The sequence below is a fragment of the Lagenorhynchus albirostris genome, chromosome 18 (genome assembly GCF_949774975.1).
Source record: "Lagenorhynchus albirostris chromosome 18, mLagAlb1.1, whole genome shotgun sequence".
NCBI lineage: Eukaryota > Metazoa > Chordata > Mammalia > Artiodactyla > Delphinidae > Lagenorhynchus > Lagenorhynchus albirostris.
Window position 1 is genome coordinate 78,972,104 of NC_083112.1, and position 16,162 is coordinate 78,988,265.

The following is a 16,162-nucleotide window of genomic DNA, read 5'->3' on the forward strand; positions in this document are numbered from 1 at the left end:
GTTAGTGTTAGCGTACAGGTTAGGAATAGGGGAAGGGTGAGTGTCAGGCTTCGGGGAAGGGTTAGGGTTAAGGTTCGGGCTAGGGTTAGGGTTAGCGGACGGGGACGGTTTAGGGTCCAGGTGAGGGTCCGACAACGCTTTAGGGGGAGCGTGCGTGTGAGGGCGCGTGTTAGTGTGAGACTACGGGTTAGGATTAGGGGACGGGTGAGTGTCAGGCTTTGGGGAAGGGTTAGGGTTATGGTTCGGGCTAGGGTTAGGGTTAGGGGACGGGGACGGTTTAGGGTCCAGGTGAGTGTCCGACAACGCTTTAGGGGTAGCGTGCGTGTGAGGGCGCGGGTTAGTGTTAGCGTACTGGTTAGGATTAGGGGACGGGTGAGGGTCAGGCTTCGGAGAAGGGTTAGGGTTAGGGTTCGGGCTAGGGTTAGGGTTAGGGGACGGGGACGGTTTAGGGTCCAGGTGAGGGTCCGACAACGCTTTAGGGGGAGCGTGCGTGTGAGGGCGCGGGTTAGTGTTAGCGTAAGGGTTAGGATGAGGGGAAGGGTGAGGGTCAGGCTTCGGGGAAGGGTTAGGGTTAGGGTTCGGGCTAGGGTTAGGGTTAGGGGACGGGGACGGTTTAGGGTCCAGGTGAGGGTCCGACAACGCTTTAGGGGGAGCGTGCGTGTGAGGGCGTGGCTTAGTGTGAGCCTACGGGTTAGGATTAGGGGACGGGTGAGGGTCAGGCTTCGGGGAAGGGTTAGGGTTAGGGTTCAGGCTAGGGTTAGGGTTAGGGGACGGGGACGGTTTAGGGTCCAGGTGAGGGTCCGACAACGCTTTAGGGGGAGCGTGCGTGTGAGGGCGCGGGTTAGTGTGAGCCTACGGGTTAGGATTAGGGGACGGGTGAGGGTCAGGCTTCGGGGAAGGGTTAGGTTTAGGGTTAGGGCTAGGGTTAGGTTTAGGGGACGGGGACTGTTTAGGGTCCAGGTGAGGGTCCGACAACGCTTTAGGGGGAGCGTGCGTGTGAGGGCGCGGGTTAGTGTGAGCGGACGGGTTAGGATTAGGGGACGGGTGAGGGTCAGGCTTCGGGAAAGGGTTAGGGTTAGGGTTCGGGCTAGGGTTAGGGTTAGGGGACGGGGACGGTTTAGGGTCCAGGTGAGGGTCTGACAACGCTTTAGGGGGAGCGTGCGTGTGAGGGCGTGGCTTAGTGTGAGCCTACGGGTTAGGATTAGGGGACGGGTGAGTGTCAGGCTTCGGGGAAGGGTTAGGGTTAGGGTTCAGGCTAGGGTTAGGGTTAGGGGACGGGGACGGTTTAGGGTCCAGGTGAGGGTCCGACAACGCTTTAGGGGGAGCGTGCGTGTGAGGGCGCGGGTTAGTGTTAGCGTACAGGTTAGGAATAGGGGACGGGTGAGGGTCAGGCTTCGGGGAAGGGTTAGGGTTAAGGTTCGGGCTAGTGTTAGGGTTAGCGGACGGGGACGGTTTAGGGTCCAGTTGAGGGTCCGACAACGCTTTAGGGGGAGCGTGCATGTGAGGGCGTGGCTTAGTGTGAGCCTACGGGTTAGGATTAGGGCACGGGTGAGGGTCAGGCTTCGGGGAAGGGTTAGGGTTAGGGTTCAGGCTAGGGTTAGGGTTAGGGGACGGGGACGGTTTAGGGTCCAGGTGAGGGTCCGACAACGCTTTAGGGGGAGCGTGCGTGTGAGGGCGCGGGTTAGTGTGAGCCTACGGGTTAGGATTAGGGGACGGGTGAGGGTCAGGCTTCGGGGAAGGGTTAGGGTTAGGGTTCGGGCTAGGGTTAGGGTTAGGGGACGGGGACGGTTTAGGGTCCAGGTGAGGGTCCGACAACGCTTTAGGGGGAGCGTGCGTGTGAGGGCGCGGGTTAGTGTGAGCGGACGGGTTAGGATTAGGGGACGGTTGAGGGTCAGGCTTCGGGAAAGGGTTAGGTTTAGGGTTCGGGCTAGGGTTAGGGTTAGGGGACGGGGACGGTTTAGGGTCCAGGTGAGGGTCCGACAACACTTTAGGGGGAGCGTGCGTGTGAGGGCGTGGGTGAGTGTTAGCCTACGGGTTAGGAATAGGGGACGGGTGAGGGTCAGGCTTCGGGGAAGTGTTAGGGTTAGGGTTCGGGCTAGGGTTAGGGTTAGGGGACGGGGACGGTTTAGGGTCCAGGTGAGGGTCCGACAACGCTTTAGGGGGAGCGTGCGTGTGAGGGCGTGGCTTAGTGTTAGCGTACGGGTTAGGATTAGGGGACGGGTGAGGGTCAGGCTTCGGGGAAGGGTTAGGGTTAGGGTTCGGGCTAGGGTTAGGGTTAGGGGACGGGGACGGTTTAGGGTCCAGGTGAGGGTCCGACAACGCTTTAGGGGGAGCGTGCGTGTGAGGGCGCAGGTTAGTGTGAGCCTACGGGTTAGGATTACGGGACGGGTGAGGGTCAGGCTTCGGGGAAGGGTTAGGGTTAGGGTTCAGGCTAGGGTTAGGGTTAGGGGACGGGGACGGTTTAGGGTCCAGGTGAGGGTCCGACAACGCTTTAGGGGGAGCGTGCGTGTGAGGGCGTGGCTTAGTGTGAGCCTACGGGTTAGGATTAGGGGACGGGTGAGGGTCAGGCTTCGGGGAAGGGTTAGGGTTAGGGTTCGGGCTAGGGTTAGGGTTAGGGGACGGGGACGGTTTAGGGTCCAGGTGAGGGTCCGACAACGCTTTAGGGGGAGCGTGCGTGTGAGGGCGCGGGTTAGTGTTAGCGTACAGATTAGGATTAGGGGACGGGTGAGCGTCAGGCTTCGGGGAAGGGTTAGGGTTAAGGTTCGGGCTAGGGTTAGGTTTAGGGGACGGGGACGGTTTAGGGTCCAGGTGAGGGTCCGACAACGCTTTAGGGGGAGCGTGCGTGTGAGGGCGCGGGTTAGTGTGAGCCTACGGGTTAGGATTAGGGGACGGGTGAGGGTCAGGCTTCGGGGAAGGGTTAGGGTTAGGGTCGGGTTAGGGTTAGGGTTAGGGGATGGGGACGGTTTAGGGTCCAGGTGAGGGTCCGAGAACGCTTTAGGGGGAGCGTGCGTGTGAGAGCGTGGCTTAGTGTGAGCCTACGGGTTAGGATTAGGGGACGGGTGAGGGTCAGGCTTCGGGGAAGGGTTAGGGTTAGGGTTCGGGCTAGGGTTAGGGTTAGGGGACGGGGACGGTTTAGGGTCCAGGTGAGGGTCCGACAACGCTTTAGGGGGAGCGTGCGTGTGAAGGCGCGGGTTAGTGTGAGCCTACGGGTTAGGATTAGGGGACGGGTGAGTGTCAGGCTTCGGGGAAGGGTTAGGGTTAGGGTTCGGGCTAGGGTTAGGGTTAGGGGACGGGGACGGTTTAGGGTCCAGGTGAGGGTCCGAAACACTTTAGGGGGAGCGTGTGTGTGAGGGCGCGGGTTAGTGTTAGCCTACGGGTTAGGAATAGGGGACGGGTGAGGGTCAGGCTTCGGGGAAGGGTTAGGGTTAGGGTTCGGGCTAGGGTTAGGGTTAGGGGACGGGGACGGTTTAGGGTCCAGGTGAGGGTCCGACAACGCTTTAGGGGGAGCGTGCGTGTGAGGGCGTGGCTTAGTGTGAGCCTACAGGTTAGGATTAGGGGACGGGTGAGAGTCAGGCTTCGGGGAAGGGTTAGGGTTAGGGTTCAGGCTAGGGTTAGGGTTAGGGGACGGGGACGGTTTAGTGTCCAGGTGAGGGTCCGACAACGCTTTAGGGGGAGCGTGCGTGTGAGGGCGCGGGTTAGTGTGAGCCTACAGGTTAGGATTAGGGGACAGTTGAGAGTCAGGCTTCGGGGAAGGGTTAGGGTTAGGGTTCGGGTTAGGGTTAGGATTAGGGGACGGGGACGGTTTAGGGTCCAGGTGAGGGTCCGACAACGCTTTAGGGGGAGCGTGCCTGTGAGGGCGCGGGTTAGTGTGAGCATACGGGTTAGGATTAGGGAACGGGTGAGGGTCAGTCTTCGGGGAAGGGTTAGGGTTAGGGTTCGGGCTAGGGTTATGGTTAGGGGACGGGGACGGTTTAGGGTCCAGGTGAGGGTCCGACAACGCTTTAGGGGGAGCGTGCCTGTGAGGGCGCGGGTTAGTGTGAGCGTACGGGTTAGGATTAGGGGACGGGTGAGGGTCAGGCTTCGGGGAAGGGTTAGGGTTAGGGTTCGGGCTAGGGTTATGGTTAGGGGACGGGGACGGTTTAGGGTCCAGGTGAGGGTCCGACAACGCTTTAGGGGGAGCGTGCGTGTGAGGGCGCGGGTTAGTGTGAGCCTACGGGTTAGGATTAGGGGACGGGTGAGGGTCAGGCTTCGGGAAAGGGTTAGGGTTAGGGTTCGGGCTAGGGTTAGGGTTAGGGGACGGGGACGGTTTAGGGTCCAGGTGAGGGTCCGACAACACTTTAGGGGGAGCGTGCGTGTGAGGGCGCGGGTTAGTGTTAGCCTACGGGTTAGGAATAGGGGACGGGTGAGGGTCAGGCTTCGGGGAAGGGTTAGGGTTAGGGTTCGGGCTAGGGTTAGGGTTAGGGGACGGGGACGGTTTAGGGTCCAGGTGAGGGTTCGACAACGCTTTAGGGGGAGCGTGCGTGTGAGGCCGTGGCTTAGTGTTAGCGTACGGGTTAGGATTAGGGGACGGGTGAGGGTCAGGCTTCGCGGAAGGGTTAGGTTTAGGGTTCGGGCTAGGGTTAGGGTTAGGGGACGGGGACGGTTTAGGGTCCAGGTGAGGGTCCGACAACGCTTTAGGGGGAGCGTGCGTGTGAGGGCGCGGGTTAGTGTGAGCCTACGGGTTAGGATTAGGGGACGGGTGAGGGTCAGGCTTCGGGGAAGGGTTAGGGTTAGGGTTCGGGCTAGGGTTAGGGTTAGGGGACGGGGACGGTTTAGGGTCCAGGTGAGGGTCCGACAACGCTTTATGGGGAGCGTGCGTGTGAGGGCGTGGCTTAGTGTGAGCCTACGGGTTAGGATTAGGGGACGGGTGAGGGTCAGGCTTCGGGGAAGGGTTAGGGTTAGGGTTCAGGCTAGGTTTAGGGTTAGGGGACGGGGACGGTTTAGGGTCCAGGTGAGGGTCCGACAACGCTTTAGGGGGAGCGTGCGTGTGAGGGCGCGGGTTAGTGTGAGCCTACAGGTTAGGATTAGGGTACAGTTGAGGGTCAGGCTTCGGGGAAGGGTTAGGGTTAGGGTTCGGGTTAGGGTTAGGGTTAGGGGACGGGGACGGTTTAGGGTCCAGGTGAGGGTCCGACAACGCTTTAGGGGGAGCGTGCCTGTGAGGGCGCGGGTTAGTGTGAGCGTACGGGTTAGGATTAGGGGACGGGTGAGGGTCAGGCTTCGGGGAAGGGTTAGGGTTAGGGTTCGGGCTAGGGTTAGGGTTAGGGGACGGGGACGGTTTAGGGTCCAGGTGAGGGTCCGACAACGCTTTAGGGGGAGCGTGCGTGTGAGGGCGCGGCTTAGTGTGAGCGTACGGGTTAGGATTAGGGGACGGGTGAGGGTCAGGCTTCGGGGAAGGGTTAGGGTTAGGGTTCGGGCTAGGGTTAGGGTTAGGGGACGGGGACGGTTTAGGGTCCAGGTGAGGGTCCGACAACGCTTTAGGGGGAGCGTGCGTGTGAGGGCGCGGGTTAGTGTGAGCCTACGGGTTAGGATTAAGGGATGGGTGAGGGTCAGGCTTCGGGGAAGGGTTAGGGTTAGGGTTCGGGCTAGGGTTAGGGTTAGGGGACGGGGACGGTTTAGGGTCCAGGTGAGGGTCCCACAACGCTTTAGGGGGAGCGTGCGTGTGAGGGCACGTGTTAGTGTGAGCCTACGGTTTAGGATTAGGGGACGGGTGAGGGTCAGGCTTCGGGGAAGTGTTAGGGTTAGGGTTCGGGCTAGGGTTAGGGTTAGGGGACGGGGACGGTTTAGGGTCCAGGTGAGGGTCCGACAACACTTTAGGGGGAGCGTGCGTGTGAGGGCGCTGGTTAGAGTGAGCCTACGGGTTAGGATTAGGGGACGGGTGAGGGTCAGGCTTCGGGGAAGGGTTAGGGTTAGGGTTCGGGCTAGGGTTAGAGTTACGGGACGGGGACGGTTTAGGGTCCAGGTGAGGGTCCGACAACACTTTAGGGGGAGCGTGCGTGTGATGGCGCGGGTTAGTGTTAGCGTACGGGTTAGGATTAGGGGACGGGTGAGGGTCAGGCTTCGCGGAAGGGTTAGGTTTAGGGTTCGGGCTAGGGTTAAGGTTAGGGGACGGGGACGGTTTAGGGTCCAGGTGAGGGTCCGACAACGCTTTAGGGGGAGCGTGCGTGTGAGGGCGCGGGTTAGTGTGAGCCTACGGGTTAGGATTAGGGGACGGGTGAGGGTCAGGCTTCGGGGAAGGGTTAGGGTTAGGGTTCGGGCTAGGGTTAGGGTTAGGGGACGGGGACGGTTTAGGGTCCAGGTGAGGGTCCGACAACGCTTCAGCGGGAGCGTGCGTGTGAGGGCGTGGGTTAGTGTGAGCCTACGGGTTAGGATTAGGGGACGGGTGAGGGTCAGCCTTCGGGGAAGGATTAGGGTTAGGGTTCGGGCTAGGGTTAGGGTTAGGGGACGGGGACGGTTTAGGGTCCAGGTGAGGGTCCGACAACGCTTTAGGGGGAGCGTGCGTGTGAGGGCGCGGGTTAGTGTGAGCCTACGGGTTAGGATTAGGGGACGGGTGAGGGTCAGGCTTCGGGGAAGGGTTAGGGTTAGGGTTCGGGCTAGGGTTAGGGTTAGGGGACGGGGACGGTTTAGGGTCCAGGTGAGGGTCCGACAACGCTTTAGGGGGAGCGTGCGTGTGAGGGCGCGGGTTAGTGTGAGCGGACGGGTTAGGATTAGGGGACGGTTGAGGGTCAGGCTTCGGGAAAGGGTTAGGTTTAGGGTTCGGGCTAGGGTTAGGGTTAGGGGACGGGGACGGTTTAGGGTCCAGGTGAGGGTCCGACAACACTTTAGGGGGAGCGTGCGTGTGAGGGCGTGGGTGAGTGTTAGCCTACGGGTTAGGAATAGGGGACGGGTGAGGGTCAGGCTTCGGGGAAGTGTTAGGGTTAGGGTTCGGGCTAGGGTTAGGGTTAGGGGACGGGGACGGTTTAGGGTCCAGGTGAGGGTCCGACAACGCTTTAGGGGGAGCGTGCGTGTGAGGGCGTGGCTTAGTGTTAGCGTACGGGTTAGGATTAGGGGACGGGTGAGGGTCAGGCTTCGGGGAAGGGTTAGGGTTAGGGTTCGGGCTAGGGTTAGGGTTAGGGGACGGGGACGGTTTAGGGTCCAGGTGAGGGTCCGACAACGCTTTAGGGGGAGCGTGCGTGTGAGGGCGCGGGTTAGTGTGAGCCTACGGGTTAGGATTAGGGGACGGGTGAGGGTCAGGCTTCGGGGAAGGGTTAGGGTTAGGGTTCGGGCTAGGGTTAGGGTTAGGGGACGGGGACGGTTTAGGGTCCAGGTGAGGGTCCGACAACGCTTTAGGGGGAGCGTGCGTGTGAGGGCGCGGGTTAGTGTGAGCGGACGGGTTAGGATTAGGGGACGGTTGAGGGTCAGGCTTCGGGAAAGGGTTAGGTTTAGGGTTCGGGCTAGGGTTAGGGTTAGGGGACGGGGACGGTTTAGGGTCCAGGTGAGGGTCCGACAACACTTTAGGGGGAGCGTGCGTGTGAGGGCGTGGGTGAGTGTTAGCCTACGGGTTAGGAATAGGGGACGGGTGAGGGTCAGGCTTCGGGGAAGTGTTAGGGTTAGGGTTCGGGCTAGGGTTAGGGTTAGGGGACGGGGACGGTTTAGGGTCCAGGTGAGGGTCCGACAACGCTTTAGGGGGAGCGTGCGTGTGAGGGCGTGGCTTAGTGTTAGCGTACGGGTTAGGATTAGGGGACGGGTGAGGGTCAGGCTTCGGGGAAGGGTTAGGGTTAGGGTTCGGGCTAGGGTTAGGGTTAGGGGACGGGGACGGTTTAGGGTCCAGGTGAGGGTCCGACAACGCTTTAGGGGGAGCGTGCGTGTGAGGGCGCAGGTTAGTGTGAGCCTACGGGTTAGGATTACGGGACGGGTGAGGGTCAGGCTTCGGGGAAGGGTTAGGGTTAGGGTTCAGGCTAGGGTTAGGGTTAGGGGACGGGGACGGTTTAGGGTCCAGGTGAGGGTCCGACAACGCTTTAGGGGGAGCGTGCGTGTGAGGGCGTGGCTTAGTGTGAGCCTACGGGTTAGGATTAGGGGACGGGTGAGGGTCAGGCTTCGGGGAAGGGTTAGGGTTAGGGTTCGGGCTAGGGTTAGGGTTAGGGGACGGGGACGGTTTAGGGTCCAGGTGAGGGTCCGACAACGCTTTAGGGGGAGCGTGCGTGTGAGGGCGCGGGTTAGTGTTAGCGTACAGATTAGGATTAGGGGACGGGTGAGCGTCAGGCTTCGGGGAAGGGTTAGGGTTAAGGTTCGGGCTAGGGTTAGGTTTAGGGGACGGGGACGGTTTAGGGTCCAGGTGAGGGTCCGACAACGCTTTAGGGGGAGCGTGCGTGTGAGGGCGCGGGTTAGTGTGAGCCTACGGGTTAGGATTAGGGGACGGGTGAGGGTCAGGCTTCGGGGAAGGGTTAGGGTTAGGGTCGGGTTAGGGTTAGGGTTAGGGGATGGGGACGGTTTAGGGTCCAGGTGAGGGTCCGAGAACGCTTTAGGGGAGCGTGCGTGTGAGAGCGTGGCTTAGTGTGAGCCTACGGGTTAGGATTAGGGGACGGGTGAGGGTCAGGCTTCGGGGAAGGGTTAGGGTTAGGGTTCGGGCTAGGGTTAGGGTTAGGGGACGGGGACGGTTTAGGGTCCAGGTGAGGGTCCGACAACGCTTTAGGGGGAGCGTGCGTGTGAAGGCGCGGGTTAGTGTGAGCCTACGGGTTAGGATTAGGGGACGGGTGAGTGTCAGGCTTCGGGGAAGGGTTAGGGTTAGGGTTCGGGCTAGGGTTAGGGTTAGGGGACGGGGACGGTTTAGGGTCCAGGTGAGGGTCCGAAACACTTTAGGGGGAGCGTGTGTGTGAGGGCGCGGGTTAGTGTTAGCCTACGGGTTAGGAATAGGGGACGGGTGAGGGTCAGGCTTCGGGGAAGGGTTAGGGTTAGGGTTCGGGCTAGGGTTAGGGTTAGGGGACGGGGACGGTTTAGGGTCCAGGTGAGGGTCCGACAACGCTTTAGGGGGAGCGTGCGTGTGAGGGCGTGGCTTAGTGTGAGCCTACAGGTTAGGATTAGGGGACGGGTGAGAGTCAGGCTTCGGGGAAGGGTTAGGGTTAGGGTTCAGGCTAGGGTTAGGGTTAGGGGACGGGGACGGTTTAGTGTCCAGGTGAGGGTCCGACAACGCTTTAGGGGGAGCGTGCGTGTGAGGGCGCGGGTTAGTGTGAGCCTACAGGTTAGGATTAGGGGACAGTTGAGAGTCAGGCTTCGGGGAAGGGTTAGGGTTAGGGTTCGGGTTAGGGTTAGGATTAGGGGACGGGGACGGTTTAGGGTCCAGGTGAGGGTCCGACAACGCTTTAGGGGGAGCGTGCCTGTGAGGGCGCGGGTTAGTGTGAGCATACGGGTTAGGATTAGGGAACGGGTGAGGGTCAGTCTTCGGGGAAGGGTTAGGGTTAGGGTTCGGGCTAGGGTTATGGTTAGGGGACGGGGACGGTTTAGGGTCCAGGTGAGGGTCCGACAACGCTTTAGGGGGAGCGTGCCTGTGAGGGCGCGGGTTAGTGTGAGCGTACGGGTTAGGATTAGGGGACGGGTGAGGGTCAGGCTTCGGGGAAGGGTTAGGGTTAGGGTTCGGGCTAGGGTTATGGTTAGGGGACGGGGACGGTTTAGGGTCCAGGTGAGGGTCCGACAACGCTTTAGGGGGAGCGTGCGTGTGAGGGCGCGGGTTAGTGTGAGCCTACGGGTTAGGATTAGGGGACGGGTGAGGGTCAGGCTTCGGGAAAGGGTTAGGGTTAGGGTTCGGGCTAGGGTTAGGGTTAGGGGACGGGGACGGTTTAGGGTCCAGGTGAGGGTCCGACAACACTTTAGGGGGAGCGTGCGTGTGAGGGCGCGGGTTAGTGTTAGCCTACGGGTTAGGAATAGGGGACGGGTGAGGGTCAGGCTTCGGGGAAGGGTTAGGGTTAGGGTTCGGGCTAGGGTTAGGGTTAGGGGACGGGGACGGTTTAGGGTCCAGGTGAGGGTTCGACAACGCTTTAGGGGGAGCGTGCGTGTGAGGCCGTGGCTTAGTGTTAGCGTACGGGTTAGGATTAGGGGACGGGTGAGGGTCAGGCTTCGCGGAAGGGTTAGGTTTAGGGTTCGGGCTAGGGTTAGGGTTAGGGGACGGGGACGGTTTAGGGTCCAGGTGAGGGTCCGACAACGCTTTAGGGGGAGCGTGCGTGTGAGGGCGCGGGTTAGTGTGAGCCTACGGGTTAGGATTAGGGGACGGGTGAGGGTCAGGCTTCGGGGAAGGGTTAGGGTTAGGGTTCGGGCTAGGGTTAGGGTTAGGGGACGGGGACGGTTTAGGGTCCAGGTGAGGGTCCGACAACGCTTTATGGGGAGCGTGCGTGTGAGGGCGTGGCTTAGTGTGAGCCTACGGGTTAGGATTAGGGGACGGGTGAGGGTCAGGCTTCGGGGAAGGGTTAGGGTTAGGGTTCAGGCTAGGTTTAGGGTTAGGGGACGGGGACGGTTTAGGGTCCAGGTGAGGGTCCGACAACGCTTTAGGGGGAGCGTGCGTGTGAGGGCGCGGGTTAGTGTGAGCCTACAGGTTAGGATTAGGGTACAGTTGAGGGTCAGGCTTCGGGGAAGGGTTAGGGTTAGGGTTCGGGTTAGGGTTAGGGTTAGGGGACGGGGACGGTTTAGGGTCCAGGTGAGGGTCCGACAACGCTTTAGGGGGAGCGTGCCTGTGAGGGCGCGGGTTAGTGTGAGCGTACGGGTTAGGATTAGGGGACGGGTGAGGGTCAGGCTTCGGGGAAGGGTTAGGGTTAGGGTTCGGGCTAGGGTTAGGGTTAGGGGACGGGGACGGTTTAGGGTCCAGGTGAGGGTCCGACAACGCTTTAGGGGGAGCGTGCGTGTGAGGGCGCGGCTTAGTGTGAGCGTACGGGTTAGGATTAGGGGACGGGTGAGGGTCAGGCTTCGGGGAAGGGTTAGGGTTAGGGTTCGGGCTAGGGTTAGGGTTAGGGGACGGGGACGGTTTAGGGTCCAGGTGAGGGTCCGACAACGCTTTAGGGGGAGCGTGCGTGTGAGGGCGCGGGTTAGTGTGAGCCTACGGGTTAGGATTAAGGGATGGGTGAGGGTCAGGCTTCGGGGAAGGGTTAGGGTTAGGGTTCGGGCTAGGGTTAGGGTTAGGGGACGGGGACGGTTTAGGGTCCAGGTGAGGGTCCCACAACGCTTTAGGGGGAGCGTGCGTGTGAGGGCACGTGTTAGTGTGAGCCTACGGTTTAGGATTAGGGGACGGGTGAGGGTCAGGCTTCGGGGAAGTGTTAGGGTTAGGGTTCGGGCTAGGGTTAGGGTTAGGGGACGGGGACGGTTTAGGGTCCAGGTGAGGGTCCGACAACACTTTAGGGGGAGCGTGCGTGTGAGGGCGCTGGTTAGAGTGAGCCTACGGGTTAGGATTAGGGGACGGGTGAGGGTCAGGCTTCGGGGAAGGGTTAGGGTTAGGGTTCGGGCTAGGGTTAGAGTTACGGGACGGGGACGGTTTAGGGTCCAGGTGAGGGTCCGACAACACTTTAGGGGGAGCGTGCGTGTGATGGCGCGGGTTAGTGTTAGCGTACGGGTTAGGATTAGGGGACGGGTGAGGGTCAGGCTTCGCGGAAGGGTTAGGTTTAGGGTTCGGGCTAGGGTTAAGGTTAGGGGACGGGGACGGTTTAGGGTCCAGGTGAGGGTCCGACAACGCTTTAGGGGGAGCGTGCGTGTGAGGGCGCGGGTTAGTGTGAGCCTACGGGTTAGGATTAGGGGACGGGTGAGGGTCAGGCTTCGGGGAAGGGTTAGGGTTAGGGTTCGGGCTAGGGTTAGGGTTAGGGGACGGGGACGGTTTAGGGTCCAGGTGAGGGTCCGACAACGCTTCAGCGGGAGCGTGCGTGTGAGGGCGTGGGTTAGTGTGAGCCTACGGGTTAGGATTAGGGGACGGGTGAGGGTCAGCCTTCGGGGAAGGATTAGGGTTAGGGTTCGGGCTAGGGTTAGGGTTAGGGGACGGGGACGGTTTAGGGTCCAGGTGAGGGTCCGACAACGCTTTAGGGGGAGCGTGCGTGTGAGGGTGCGGGTTAGAGTGAGCCTACGGGTTAGGATTAGGGGACGGGTGAGGGTTAGGCTTCGGGGAAGGGTTAGGGTTAGGGTTCGGGCTAGGGTTAGGGTTAGGGGACGGGGACGGTTTAGGGTCCAGGTGAGGGTCCGACAACGCTTTAGGGGGAGCGTGCGTGTGAGGGCGCGGGTTAGTGTTAGCGTACGGTTTAGGATTAGGGGACGGGTGAGGGTCAGGCTTCGGGGAAGGGTTAGGGTTAGGGTTCGGGCTAGGGTTAGGGTTAGGGGACGGGGACGGTTTAGGGTCCAGGTGAGGGTCCGACAACGCTTTAGGGGGAGCACGCCTGTGAGGGCGCGGGTTAGTGTGAGCGTACGGGTTAGGATTAGGGGACGGGTGAGGGTCAGCCTTCGGGGAAGGGTTAGGGTTAGGGTTCGGGCTAGGGTTATGGTTAGGGGACGGGGACGCTTTAGGGTCCAGGTGAGGGTCCGACAACGCTTTAGGGGGAGCGTGCGTGTGAGGGCGCGTGTTAGTGTGAGCCTACGGGTTAGGATTAAGGGACGGGTGAGGGTCAGGCTTCGGGGAAGGGTTAGGGTTAGGGTTCGGGCTAGGGTTAGGGTTAGGGGACGGGGACGGTTTAGGGTCCATGTGAGGGTCCCACAACGCTTTAGGGGGAGCGTGCGTGTGAGGGCGCGGCTTAGTGTGAGCCTACGGGTTAGGATTAGGGGACGGGTGAGGGTGAGGCTTCAGGGAAGGGTTAGGGTTAGGGTTCGGGCTAGGGTTAGGGTTAGGGGACGGGGACGGTTTAGGGTCCAGGTGAGGGTCCGACAACACTTTAGGGGGAGCGTGCGGGTGATGGCGCGGGTTAGTGTTAGCGTACGGGTTAGGATTAGGGGACGGGTTAGGGTTAGGCTTCGGGGAAGGGTTAGGGTTAGGGTTCGGGCTAGGGTTAGGGTTAGGGGACGGGGACGGTTTAGGGTCCAGGTGAGGGTCCGACAACGCTTTAGGGGGAGCGTGCGTGTGAGGGCGCGGGTTAGTGTGAGCCTACGGGTTAGGATTAGGGGACGGGTGAGGGTCAGGCTTCGGGGAAGGTTTAGGGTGAGGGTTCAGGCTAGGGTTAGGGTTAGGGGACGGGGACGGTTTAGGGTCCAGGTGAGGGTCCGACAACGCTTTAGGGGGAGCATGCGTGTGAGGGCGCGGGTTAGTGTGAGCCTACAGGTTAGGATTAGGGGACGGGTGAGGGTCAGGCTTCGGGGAAGGGTTAGGGTTAGGGTTCGGGTTAGGGTTAGGGTTAGGGGATGGGGACGGTTTAGGGTCCAGGTGAGGGTCCGACAACGCTTTAGGGGGAGCGTGCCTGTGAGGTCGCGGGTTAGTGTGAGCGTACGGGTTAGGATTAGGGGACGGGTGAGGGTCAGGCTTCGGGGAAGGGTTAGGGTTAGGGTTCGGGCTAGGGTTAGGGTTAGGGGACGGGGACGGTTTAGGGTCCAGGTGAGGGCCCGACAACACTTTAGGAGGAGCGTGCGTGTGAGGGCGTGGGTTAGTGTGAGCCTACGGGTTAGGATTAGGGGACGGGTGAGGGTCAGGCTTCGGGGAAGGGTTAGGGTTAGGGTTCGGGCTAGGGTTAGGGTTAGGGGACGGGGACGGTTTAGGGTCCAGGTGAGGGTCCGACAACGCTTTAGGGGGAGCGTGCGTGTGAGGGCGCGGGTTAGTGTGAGCCTACGGGTTAGGATTAAGGGACGGGTGAGGGTCAGGCTTCGGGGAAGGGTTAGGGTTAGGGTTCGGGCTAGGGTTAGGGTTAGGGGACGGGGACGGTTTAGGGTCCAGGTGAGGGTCCCACAACGCTTTAGGGGGAACGTGCGTGTGAGGGCACGTGTTAGTGTGAGCCTACGGTTTAGGATTAGGGGACGGGTGAGGGTCAGGCTTCGGGGAAGTGTTAGGGTTAGGGTTCGGGCTAGGGTTAGGGTTAGGGGACGGGGACGGTTTAGGGTCCAGGTGAGGGTCCGACAACACTTTAGGGGGAGCGTGCGTGTGAGGGCGCTGGTTAGTGTGAGCCTACGGGTTAGGATTAGGGGACGGGTGAGGGTCAGGCTTCAGGGAAGGGTTAGGGTTAGGGTTCGGGCTAGGGTTAGAGTTACAGGACGGGGACGGTTTAGGGTCCAGGTGAGGGTCCGACAACACTTTAGGGGGAGCGTGCGTGTGATGGCGCGGGTTAGTGTTAGCGTACGGGTTAGGATTAGGAGACGGGTGAGGGTCAGGCTTCGCGGAAGGGTTAGGTTTAGGGTTCGGGCTAGGGTTAGGGTTAGGGGACGGGGACGGTTTAGGGTCCAGGTGAGGGTACGACAACGCTTTAGGGGGAGCGTGCGTGTGAGGGCGCGGGTTAGTGTGAGCCTACGGGTTAGGATTAGGGGACGGGTGAGGGTCAGGCTTCGGGGAAGGGTTAGGGTTAGGGTTCGGGCTAGGGTTAGGGTTAGGGGACGGGGACGGTTTAGGGTCCAGGTGAGGGTCCGACAACGCTTTAGGGGGAGCGTGCGTGTGAGGGCGCGGGTTAGTGTGAGCCTACGGGTTAGGATTAGGGGACGGGTGAGGGTCAGGCTTCGGGGAAGGGTTAGGGTTAGGGTTCGGGCTAGGGTTAGGGTTAGGGGACGGGGACGGTTTAGGGTCCAGGTGAGGGTCCGACAATGCTTTAGCGGGAGCGTGCGTGTGAGGGCGTGGGTTAGTGTGAGCCTACGGGTTAGGATTAGGGGACGGGTGAGGGTCAGGCTTCGGGGAAGGGTTAGGGTTAGGGTTCGGGCTAGGGTTAGGGTTAGGGGACGGGGACGGTTTAGGGTCCAGGTGAGGGTCCGACAACGCTTTAGGGGGAGCATGCGTGTGAGGGCGCGGGTTAGTGTTAGCGTACGGTTTAGGATTAGGGGACGGGTGAGGGTCAGGCTTCGGGGAAGGGTTAGGGTTAGGGTTCGGGCTAGGGTTAGGGTTAGGGGACGGGGACGGTTTAGGGTCCAGGTGAGGGTCCGACAACGCTTTAGGGGGAGCACGCCTTGAGGGCGCGGGTTAGTGTTAGCGTACGGGTTAGGATTTGGGGACGGGTGAGGGTCAGCCTTCGGGGAAGGGTTAGGGTTAGGGTTCGGGCTAGGGTTATGGTTAGGGGACGGGGACGCTTTAGGGTCCAGGTGAGGGTCCGACAACGCTTTAGGGGGAGCGTGCGTGTGAGGGCGCGGGTTAGTGTGAGCCTACGGGTTAGGATTAAGGGACGGGTGAGGGTCAGGCTTCGGGGAAGGGTTAGGGTTAGGGTTCGGGCTAGGGTTAGGGTTAGGGGACGGGGACGGTTTAGGGTCCATGTGAGGGTCCCACAACGCTTTAGGGGGAGCGTGCGTGTGAGGGCGCGGGTTAGTGTGAGCCTACGGGTTAGGATTAAGGGACGGGTGAGGGTCAGGCTTCGGGGAAGGGTTAGGGTTAGGGTTCGGGCTAGGGTTAGGGTTAGGGGACGGGGACGGTTTAGGGTCCAGGTGAGGGTCCGACAACGCTTTAGGGGGAGCGTGCGTGTGAAGGCGCGGGTTAGTGTGAGCCTACGGGTTAGGATTAGGGGACGGGTGAGTGTCAGGCTACGGGGAAGGGTTAGGGTTAGGGTTCGGGCTAGGGTTAGGTTTAGGGGACGCGGACGGTTTAGGGTCCAGGTGAGGGTCCGACAACGCTTTAGGGGGAGCGTGCGTGTGAGGGCGCGGCTTAGTGTGAGCCTACGGGTTAGGATTAGGGGACGGGTGAGGGTGAGGCTTCAGGGAAGGGTTAGGGTTAGGGTTCGGGCTAGGGTTAGGGTTAGGGGACGGGGACGGTTTAGGGTCCAGGTGAGGGTCCGACAACACTTTAGGGGGAGCGTGCGGGTGATGGCGCGGGTTAGTGTTAGCGTACGGGTTAGGATTAGGGGACGGGTTAGGGTTAGGCTTCGGGGAAGGGTTAGGGTTAGGGTTCGGGCTAGGGTTAGGGTTAGGGGACGGGGACGGTTTAGGGTCCAGGTGAGGGTCCGACAACGCTTTAGGGGGAGCGTGCGTGTGAGGGCGCGGGTTAGTGTGAGCCTACGGGTTAGGATTAGGGGACGGGTGA